This window comes from Amblyomma americanum, chromosome 4, assembly GCF_052857255.1.
Source record: "Amblyomma americanum isolate KBUSLIRL-KWMA chromosome 4, ASM5285725v1, whole genome shotgun sequence".
In the NCBI taxonomy this organism is placed as follows: Eukaryota; Metazoa; Arthropoda; class Arachnida; order Ixodida; family Ixodidae; genus Amblyomma; species Amblyomma americanum.
The window spans coordinates 27376799-27388870 of NC_135500.1; the positions used below are offsets into that span (position 1 = coordinate 27376799).

The 12072-nt window shown below is 39.4% G+C and overlaps 1 long non-coding RNA gene across 1 annotated transcript; it reads right to left on the bottom strand.

The window, feature by feature from the left end:
* Positions 1-584: 584 nt before the first annotated feature.
* On the bottom strand, positions 585-11466 carry LOC144130054 (uncharacterized). The gene is made up of 4 exons (XR_013313947.1): positions 11411-11466; positions 10229-10294; positions 1524-1619; positions 585-600 (listed from the first exon to the last, which is right to left on the bottom strand). It is a non-coding gene; the product is annotated as an uncharacterized LOC144130054 (long non-coding RNA).
* Between the last annotated feature and the right edge of the window lie 606 nt (positions 11467-12072).

Genomic DNA, 12072 nt, shown 5'->3' on the forward strand with positions numbered 1-12072 from the left:
TCAGCAGACACTGGTAGTTGCCATGTGGCATTGGCTGATTCCCATTGAGTGCAATATGTTTCGTGTGATGGTAGTATCAGAAGATGCCATGAGAAGAGATTTCACTTCATTAGCTTATTCCAAATTACACAAGAATGTCAACAGCAAACCAAGATTATTTTCTGATCATCTGTAGCATTCATCAAGACATATGCCATCATCAGGCCCACTGGGCAGACAATCATGCTTTGGTAGGTACGTTTAAGAAATGTTGCAAGCCAGAAAAAAAAAACCTTACGCAGTTCACTCTTGATATTGAAACACATTTTGCCAGTTCTGCAGAGTTCTAAATAATCAAGAACTTTTAAACACTTGCTGTTGACAGGTATAAAGCATCAGTTTGAATTAAACAAGTTTACATTAACGAGAGTCCAATGTAACAATGACTAATAATCACAAATATTCCTACAAAAAATAAAACAACATTATTCCATCCACTGCACTGACCTCCAACTCCAAGTGCATGCTGCGAAGAGAGAAAGCCAGAGGCTCCCATCGGAGTGCGAGTCCTGATAATGGGAATGCCATCTGGAGCATGTTCACCTGCGTGGTGGTGAGGAGCTGCAGGGATGTGTGAAAATATGAGACACTGTAGCATGCGTGTTGAGAAGCAGCACATTTAATGCTGTGCACGTGGAACCTTGAAGCCTACCAAGGATACATGGGGTGACCTCAATATCATAACATTACTGCAGTGCCAGCTGCCACATTATACCTGCAGTATTTTTCTAAAACATCAAATAAAGTGGTTTGTCACAAAATCAATTTTCAGGGCTCTATCCCCTACTTCAGGCAGCAGATGCATCTGCCATATACTACTGTACTGCTCCCTTTTGCACACAACCTCCCCAGCAGCTTGCAATAGCTTCCTTACAATGCTGTGCAATTTTAGAAGGCCATCCAACAAGGACTGGCAACTAGGTCCATGGCACACACACTATTGTACTCAATGTACTCATTATTTTTTACCGTAATACCTCAATTTAATATTATTTCTCTATTCACATATAACCCAACTATGGAAAGGCAGTGACTAACAAGGTTTCCTTTCTAATTCTTGCACACTTCAGTGTGCTTTCATGACTTTGAAAATACAAAGGGGTTTTAATTATTTTTCTAATTAGTGTAACATCGTTTTGCATTCATGGTTTCATTTTAGTTTCAGCCTGGCCCACTCGGGCACACAGTGCAAAGCCTTTAAAAATAAGCCTAATATTTTTTTCATTATGTACAAAACCAGAATGTTTTCTCATTCATCACTAGCCCCGCATGATATTGAAAAACTCTTGCAACATAAATGGAGATCCTATGCAACTGATATTTATATAGGAAACGGTTCTCGAGACTCTGAGTAAACATATTTTCTTTGCATAGAATCAGTATTTCAAGAAATGCTGCAAGTCAGCACAGAAGCCCAAAAACAGTCCATACTCCCACAGTGTTCTAAGGCATACATTAAAAATTCCATTCAGCTGTCAGTTTACCTGAATCCAGATTCCAAGAGCTGGAGCCGGCACAGTCAAGGGCAGCATTGTGGCTCACAGTGTCTTGTGGGGTAGATTCTACATCACTGTTGCAAGCTGTTAATGCAATATGCAATGACATGACACATGAGTGTCACATGAGTGTCATAGTGACAAACAGTTAAAATGATACTGAAAACTAAACATTTCAACAGAATTGCCTGTCTGGTTGGGTCTGACAACCTATAATAAGCTGACACATCTTCAACCAAAAACTTAATTTAAACCGAAAGTTTCAAAGCAACCTCTGCTCCTTCAGGGGTGACGGGGGTGGTGGCTAGCATCTTTTAAGTATGCATGGAGTGGAGCAGAAGGCAGAAAGAAGGAAAGCGGTGATGCGAAAGGTGCTGGCGGAGGGGGCCTGGGGAAGGATGTTTGCACTAATTGTTAAGGCTATTAGTCACATTGCCGGGCTGTGCAGTGAGGGTCAATGGCGACTTTTCTTCTTAGAGCTACAGAGCAATGTCCCTGTGCATATACTGGGGCGAGGTTCCCCTTTGTGCGGTTGATGTTGTTCGGGGTTCTTTGAATCTGCCAAGATTCGAGCAAGAGCCTGTTTTGACAATTTCTTTCGGTTCCGAGGATGCTGGTTTTGTTGAAGTTGATTCTGTGGTCTGAGCCATTGACTGTCACAGCATAGCCTAGCAATGCGACTGTAGCAACCTTTACCCTTAGTGCCAATGTCCTCCCATCTACTGCTCCTAACCACCCCCCCACCCCCCAACACCATTCGCATCACTGCTTTCTTTGTTATTATTTATTTTATTATTTTATTTATTGACACTGCAATCCCGTAGTTGGGATTTTAGCAGGGTGGGGTTTGGCCTTCTGCTAGCCTGAATTATGCAGGCAAGGTATAAGTTCGGGTTAGTCGCCTTTATTTTTTTTAGAAATCAGGACTGATTGGTCACAGCATGAAATGAACATGTAAAGTGCACAGACAATGGCCCTTAAGTCAAATGACTGCACAGGGACCCCTCACATGTTTATTTCCATTGCTGCTATTAAGAAATACAATCTGATCAAAGAAAGCATAAAATCAAGCTCTCAACAACTTTCGTTTAGCCCGTTCTTCAATCGAGGAATAATTACTCATTACCATCCACCTCAACACAGCCACTTGGATTCCTGCAGAAAAATAAATTAAAATCTATTCCATTCTGTTTGTTTATTTTGAGGGCTTCAACGTCCCAAAGTGACTCGAGTTGTAAGGAACAATGTTGTGGAGGGCTCCAGGTAATTTCGACCACCTGGGGTTCTTTAGTGCACAGACATCGCCGAGTACATGAGCATCTTGCATTTGGCCTCAATCGAAACATGACCGCTGCGTACTGCCAGGGGGAAATGGGGGGTCCCTATATGCACTGGACAAACAGCCTTCTGTGATGAAGGTGAACTTTTCTCATGGGTCACCTCTCAAAGTAGAATGCAAGGCGAGGAACGAGAAAGAAAACTGGAACGCAGAAATAGTAGTACATGGCAAATTCCTGCACTTTAACCTTCATCAATCCATCCCAGAAAACAGCAAGGGTTAATGACAAATTAGAAAGTAATGCGAGAAATACCCACAAGAATTACAAACTGTTGCACGGGAAATTTGACCGAAATAGGAAACCTGGGGCCCAAGTAAAGGAATGTTCAGTTGGAAAATAGAACATCCTTCAGCCACTTCGCATGCAACGTAACTGTTCCGGGGAGCAAAAACTGCAGAAAAAATGTTACAACACGACCTTTCTGGCAGCTACAGGGAACACGTTGGCAGCTCTGTCTAAACGTTGTTTTTACTTTTTGCAGGTCAGTGTCATTTTTCGTTTGCCATTTTGGCAAGTTTTACTTCGTGTGTTCCCTGTTGATGCCGGAAACTGTGTTGTAGGCATGGGTGAGGAAATGATATGCTTGATATGTACAACAGAAGTAGACATGGATGATTCTTACTTGATGTGTAGTGACTGCAATTATGCATATCACTTAGGGAAATGCTCTCGTGTTCGTGAAAGCCAGTTCAATTCCATGGGGGAAACAACAAAAAAGTCATGGTGATACCAGACATGCTGAGCAGGACGATCACGAAGTGGACCGAAGAAACTTAGTGCTTCGGAGGTTGCTGTGCTAGAGAAATCGGCAGATGAAATGCCTCAGATTGGCCTTGTTCTTGTAGATATACATGAAAACTTGCAACGCTTCTCAGCCTGAAGGACACCATTGAAAACATTGAGCAAGCTGTGCAGCTGATGTCTGATAAATAGAACAAGATTCTTGCTGACATTGCACATCATGAGACAGAAATAAAGGAAATTAAGACCAAGGTACAAAGGCTTGAGCAACGGGAAATAACTGAAGTTCAAACTATGCAGGAACAATTAAATGACCTTGAATGGAGGAACCGTAAACTGAACTTGGAGACTTGGAGTTTCACGGAATTGCACAAACTGAAAAGGAAGATTTGCTTGGTAAAGTCAATGCTCTCGCTAAGACGATAGCTGTTCCAGAATTAGCCCAACATGAAGTTGTCGCCATTCATCGCCTTCCTTCCAAGCCCGGCAAAATCCCTGGCATTATCCTTCGCTTTGCCCGACAAGATATGTGTGAAGAATGGTTCGAGAAGAGGCATGGCCTAAGTACCCTTCCATCGCAAGTGTACATTCAAGAAAATTTAACAAAGCACTCTAGGGACTTAGTTTTTGAAGTAAAGAAATTGGCTAAAGAACATGACTTTCAATATGTGTGGCACAGGAATGCTAGGATTTTTGTTCGGTGCAGGGACAGAGAGCGTGCATGGCGAATCCAAGCAATGAACGAACTGGATAGGATTGCGACCAGCAGTCCTAATTAGCTTATTTGATTGTTTTTCATTGTTTCCCCAAACAATGTCATAGACAGACAACACTATGTATCTCCAAATGATTTTGACAACTATGCTGGCGGCTACTTTCAGTCTTCCTTCAATGCATTTCACGCTAATATGCAATCTGCTCGGAATAAAAGCACTTCGCTAGAGGTTCTGTTAAATAAGATTAAGACTGATGTTCTGAAAGGCGCAAAAGACACACACACAGGAAAAAAGGGAGATGACACAAAGAGCGCCTACTACCAACTGAGTAGGCGCTCTTTGTGTCATCCCCCTTTTTTCCTGTGTGTGTGTCTTTTGCGCCTTTCAGAACTTCAATCATGAACCAACTAGCCCCAAAGCAAGTTCTTCTGCAACATTAAGACCCAGTTCAGTGTACTCATGTTGAGTGAAACATGGTATCACGATGATAATGATGCACTTAGTATGCCGGGATATCAGACATGTAATCTTAGTCGAAGCAACGGTAGAGGAGGTGGTGTTGCTATGCTGATAAAGAAAGATGTAAAATATGAATTCCTCCCAGCTTTCAGGAAATCAGCAACAGATTTCTAGGTGTTATCTTTACGTTGGAACAAGTTGGTGCTTGTAGTGCTGTGCAGACCCCCTGAAGGAAATTTATCAATTTTCTTTAATTTTCTTGAGTCTCTTTTCACATACATTTATGAGTGCTGTCTTGGGCTTATTTGCAGAGGCGATTTTAATGTAAATACGCTTAGTACAACCTCAGGTCCTGTTAATGAATTTAAGCTGTTGCTTGAATCACAAAACATTACCAATACCATATATCTTCCCACACGTGTTACGTCCAGTTCGTCAACATTGCTTGACCAATTGCTAACCAGATATGCAGCCAATAAAGTTAAATCGGGAGTCCTTGCATGCGATCTTAGTGATCACCTTCCTATTTTTGTCTGTGTGAAACCTTTAGATAAAGAAAAACCAGTAAATCGCAGTTACCTACCAGCCAATTTTGCCATCCCAGTTAGACCAATTTCGTTATGATATAAAGAAAACAGACTGGTCAGATGAACAAGAATCAGAAGACCCTAATATCTAATTCTGCTTATTCCCTGATAAATTTACTAATCTTTACAGAAAACATTTTTCTTTCCGAACTATTAGCGTGTCTAGAAAAATCAGGAAACCTTGGATAAATGATTATCTACTGGCCAAAATTAGTATAGTCAAGAACGACATGTTTCACAAGTTTATTAAGACTCGAGAAATGACTAAGCTGAAGGAATTTAAGAAATATAGAAGCAGCCTTAATAAGGAAATCAGGAAAGCTAAAAGTGACTATCTTGAAAATTTTTTCAGCACGGTCAAGCGTGATTGCAAGTCTACTTGGCGGAAACTAAATGAGGTTTTGAGCCGTTTATCTACGTCTGACCCAATAAGTGAGCTGAAAATAAATGATCAGCTAGTATCTCGTTCCGCTCTGGCGGATGCTTTTGATGAACACTCCGCAAATTTCTCGGTACCAACATTATCTAATCATGCAAACCCGCTCAGTAATGAAAACCCCTATAGTGTTTTCCTCAGTGCTGTTACCGACAGTGAAGTGTGTATTTAACAATTATGCAGTTAAAAAATTCCGCCAGCTGTGATGTCAACGACGTGTAAATTAAGCCGGTAAAATATGTTCCCGATGTTACAGCAGCTGTCCTAACACACATATTTAATTTTATTTATTTATTTATTTATTTATTTATTTATTTATTTATACATACTGCAGCGCAATTATATGCGCTATGGCAGGAGTGGGAAAACGCAAAAATGCAAGGAAACAAAATGCAGCAAAATGTACAAAGTGAGCACTACAAAAAGTTAAAATCACAAATGAAATATCAAACAAGAAAGGTCGTAAGAATACACAGCTATTATGCGTCTTCAACGGCAGTTACAAAGTATTGAAATGGACAAGAACGAATGGACCCGGGTAGAGAATTCCAGGCTTCTATTGAACGAGGAAAAACACTGAATTTGAACAAATTAGCATGCGCAAAATACGGTATCAAATTAAGCTCGTGATGACTTCTTGTAGATGATAATGGTGCAAAGTTAATGTAGTGGTTAGCTGACAGCCTTACTGAAGAATTGACGACACAATGTAAGAATTTTAATGATTCAGTGTGGCGACGGACAGACAGCATGGTTAAATTCAATGAGAGAAGTGTAGAAGAGGGTGAGAAATCGCGATCATAACGATGACATATGAAACGCACAGCTTTCTTCTGGACTGCTTCTAACATGTTAATTTCGAATTGCTTGTACGGGTTCCACACTACAGCTGCGTAATCAAGAACAGGGCGGATTAGAGATTTATACAACAGTAGCTTTGTGTCTTTTGGTGAATTGGGTAGCGTGCGTCGTAGATAACCTAGTTTTTTTAGTGCTTTATTACATACGTAATCAATGTGTTTAGACCAAGACATGTTATGCGTGAATATGACACCAAGATATTTGTACTGCGAGACCCTATCCACCACACGGCCATTGAAAGAGTAACTAAAATGGGAAACGGAAGATTTGTTACAAAAAGACATGAGGACGGTTTTGTCGAAATTAATTCTCATTTGCCAGGTACTACACCAACTACAAAACATAGCAAATGACTCTTGGAGGTGACGATGATCATTAGGCCATTAATTACTTCGTATAAAACGCAGCCATCAGCGTAAAGACGAATGTTAGAAGAAATGTTATGCGGCAAGTCATTTATATATATTAAAAAGAGTAGTGGTCCAAGGACGGAGCCTTGAGGCACACCTGACGTTACATCAACAGCAGTAGAATTAGAAGAATTATAGGATACGAACTGGGAACGAGATGAGAGAAAGCTAGAAATCCAATCAACCAAGTGAGGATTGTTTAGTATAGCATTTAGTTTAGCAAGAAGCTTGGAATCTAGAACAGTATCGAATGCTTTCGAGAAGTCTATAAAAATGGCATCAACTTGGTTACCGACATCGAGGTTATGTAATATATCATGAGCAAATTCTGTTAATTGTGTTACCGTAATAAAACCGCGCCTAAACCCATGCTGAAAGTTAGATAGCAAATTATTGGATTCAAGAAAAAGCATGTTGTGTTTATGAATGATGTGTTCCAACATTTTGCATGACTGTGATGTCAATGAAATCGGTCTGTAGTTCGACAAGCACTGTCTATCACCAGATTTGAAAAGAGGGAGCACTTTGGCTAATTTCCAAGAAGAAGGAACTGTAGCGGATGATAAGGACTTGTTGAATATGATGGTCAGATATTTCGAAGACCACATGGAGTAACGAACCAGGAACGCATTATGTATTCCATCTGGGCCGGTACATTTCTTAACGTCGAGGTTTAATACAAGATTTAGGATGCCATCAGTGCTTATGACAGCATCACTCATTGCTGGAGAAGAAATTATATTAGTGAATGGCGGAATGACGTTGTTATCCGGAACGAACACCGAGTTAAAATATTTGTTGAAAGCATCAGATATTACAGCAGGCTCACTGATGACGTCATTATCTAATCTGAACGAAGTGGATGAAGTGTCACGTGGTAAGATGGATGACCAAAATTTTCGGGGGTTAGTTCTTAACAGATCGCGCAGGTGGACACGAAAAAAGAAATCCTTGGCCATGCGCAACTTAAGATTAAGTTCTTTTTTTTTGTGCATAACCCATCTGGAGTTTTTCCCAAGAGCATGCAAACAGCAAAAGTAAGGGCTATCTATAAGAAAGGTGACCATAATAATCTTAATAACGATCGCCCAGTATCGATTCTTCCTGTTTTTTCAAAGGGTTATCAAAAACTTATGCTTGTGCGCTTTGAATCATTTTTTTGGAAAAGCAAACAGTATAACCGATGCCCAGTATTGTTTTAAAAAATTCAGATCTACACAACTTGCTTTGCTGTTCCAAAAAGAATACATTTTAACAAATATAGATAGTAAGAAATATGTACTACGTATATTTCTAGATTTTACAAAGGCTTTTGGTTATCTGAACCGCAATCTTCTTCTTGTAAAATTAAAAAAACTATGGTGTTCGTGGATTACCGTTAGAGCAAATTAAATCATACCTTTCACATCGCGCCCAATATGTTCAGATTAACGAGTACTCTTCAGATTTAACTTGTACACACTCGGGGGTTCCGCAGGGAAGTATTTTAGGGCCATTTTTATTCAATATCTACTTAAACAACATTGTCAATGTGGACTCGCAAGCTAAGTTTGTTATCTACGCCGATGACACCAGCATTTTTTGTGTTTCGCAAAATTGTACAGAACTCTTTAGCATTGGAAACTCTGTATTATCAAAGTAGGTGAATGGACAAAGCAGAATGGTTTAATAATAAACGATTCCAAAACAAAAGCAATTGTTTTTCGCGAAAACAAGGATGGTTTCGTCAGAGTTAAAACTTAAGATTATGGTTCGGAGGTTGCAATTGTGTGTGAATTTAAAATTCTAGGTGTCTTTTTTACGGAAAAAATGTCCTGGGACCGGCACACTGACTACATATCATCAAAACTTTCATCAGTAGTTGGCATTCTGTACCGAAACAAGTATTTCCTACCCAAGAATATTATGACACTCTTATGTAACTCACTTTTTCTGTCTTAATTAAGTTATTGCATACTCGTGTGGGGTACAAACACAGTGACCAATATGGAGAAACTCAGTAGATTACAGAGAAAGGCGGTTAGAATTATTACATGTATTCAATATGCCTCCAATGTACAGCCATTGTTTCAAAACCTTGGGCTATTACATGTGAAAGTTATGTACAATTACAATCTATGTCTGGCACTAATCAGAGAAAGGAAGCAAAACTTTAACATCCTCACAAATTTAGGGAAATTAACTGCTAAAATTTCGTCAGGTCATTTCACACGTAAACCCGAAATCTGGAAAGTTGATTTCTGCAGAACAAACTACGCGACACAAACACTAAACCACTGCATTCCCACCCTTTTAAGTTCCTATTTATCTAATAATACCGACATTTTACAGTTGAATACTAGGCAGCTTAAGAAATTTTTTCTTCAATAATACCCGTATCATATGCTACTGGATATAGCACTCTACAATTCATGAAATGACATCACATTTTGGCATTGTTCTTTTCTTTTTGTTCTTGGGACGGGGGAGGGTGAGTGCTGTATGTGCTTAGAATGTATTAACACACTCCTCATTTGCACACTGTGTTTGAATACGACTGCACGGTAATTTTAAATGCGCAAGAGATGTATGCTGTTTCAACACTTTCCATGGTTTAGAAAATTTTGATACCTTAATCCCCACTACTGACTGATTTTTTTTCATACTATATCTCCCTCTCTCCATTGTACGTGCATTACCATGTAAACAATTTTGAGTTTTTCATGTTTAATGAGCTTCACATTTTGTTCGTACTTATAAGCCACTATTCAAACTGCACGTTCCCATGTTAAATGCTGTGTCTATGATGCTCTCTCTTGTATGTTATTGCTCTCTAGTGTCACATATTGTTTTTATGTAGGTGGGCGAGGACCAGTAAAGCCGCGGTTGCAGCTTTTAGCCACTTCTTCCCCCATCGTTGATGGAAAATAAAACTTATCTATCTTTCTATCTAACCTGTACTGTATTGAGCTGCTGCAAAAATTTTGTTGGAGCTCATTCGGTGCCTTATGACACCCAGAGTGTGTCTAACGACTTCATATTGCAGTTGTTATGACTTCACACTTAAAGTGGATGTCTCAGAAAATTTGAAAAAGGTACTTTGGTCTTGCTTTGAATATTTACAGCACTGCGTTTTGGGCAAGATATGAGTCTGTCACATTCACCTGAGTTGAGATGGTGGTAGTCCACATGTTTACCTGAATGAAGTGTAGGCATTGCAAGTACCCCATCTGCAACAGAAGATAGGCGGAAGGGTATTGCGTTGCTCAGATAACAGCACTTGCAGTTGCACCTAAAATCTCAGCTGTTCAGTGACTAAGGGCTTTTGACTCTACAGCACACAAATCGAAATTGCAAAAACCCTCTGGCAAACCTATTACCAATCTGCCATGTGGGCCAAAAGTTAAATTCTAACATCTGCGAAATGAGTTCGTTTGATTACTGAGTAATTGTCTTACTATGCCACACACATGTAACATACAACAGTTCAGGACCTTTCCGTTTTGAACTTTCGCCCTTCATGTTTGAAATGAAATTTTTGCACGCACAGAATATAACACAGGTTAATGCTCACAAGCATTTTTAGCTTTTCAAGGACCAGACACAAAGTGCCTGTTCTATCTGACTGCTTGGTTCTTCCCTGTGCAGATTACCAGATTTCTGTTCCCTTTTGAAAAATATCCAGGTAAAGTGATAGAACCTGTCCATATTTTAGCTCCCTGACTTCCCTTCTTCCTGATAACAGAAATAGTAAACTAATCTACAGCACCAGCATGGCTCACTTTCCTCCCACAAATCAAGGATTAAGCACTTGAGTCTGAGATCATTTTGGCATGATTGGACATAAACTGTCTTTTCAATAAGGATAGCTCTTTCGCCCGGAAAAGTTCTGTAGTTGCTGAGACACTGACGACAACCCCATTCAAATTTTATGCTAAATAAACATTGATTACGTGGCTCATTCATGCTATGCTGATGTTTATCTAGCCAAAAAGAATGCATTTATAGCAGAGTAGTTTTATAAGTTTTTAAGCTTATCAATTCCGACTCATAACATCAATCACAAAACTTGGTGATCATCATCTGGGAGTGAACAGTGGTTTATTCCAGCCTTAGTGGTCAGTGCATGATTAACTGTTTTGACACAGCAGTTTCACAAAAGTGACCAGCTGTGGTACCACCTGTATTTGATTCATTTCTTTTCCCCTTTTTCATTTATAAAAGCTTCATTTCATAAAAAAATTTGTTTCTTCATTAGAACACAGTAATCTATCAATGCAGGCAAACTTCAAATTGTCCTTATAATGTCCAGTTAGAAGCTATTGCACTCAAAGGTCACTACTCACCTGGAATGCATAGCCCAAAATTTAGTTTCTCCTACAATTGACAAGTTCTGGAATACTGAAGCAATGAAAGGTGCACACTCAGTTTCAGAAATGCCAAAACTTCACTATTTTGATGAGATGGAAGGAATTTAGCAAACAGCTACAAAATTAAAAATTCAGTTTCTATTAAGATATCACATCAAGGAATTGCGCATGAGCGTGCAATTCCTTGAACATGCCCAGTTTAGCAACATCTTGCGTGCTGACAAAATGTTTCATTATGTGCATTTGCTTTCGAATGACATATAACGTATCGTAAACATGGATCACCAAGTTGAATTTCTCCGTGCTCAGCAAAAAATTATGGTTCAGTTTGTTCCATATTTTAGGCTGTGGCCCTAGTAGCCAAACAGTGGTTGCCCCATAATGAGTAGATGTTGCACAAGGCACACAAAAACAACATTATAATCGCTGTTTCATTATTTCAGGTTGCACCACATCTTTGCTAACACCAGAAGCTAGAATGACCGCAAGTGAACAAAGAGCTATGATATTGCAGTCTTTGTTTGCACCACATAATCTCATACTTTCTTGACTTCGCAACTGCCATTAAACTTCTGAAATTGAAACCCAAACTATATGAAAAAAAATTTGGTTATAAATTATTTGTCAAGCACAGGCAA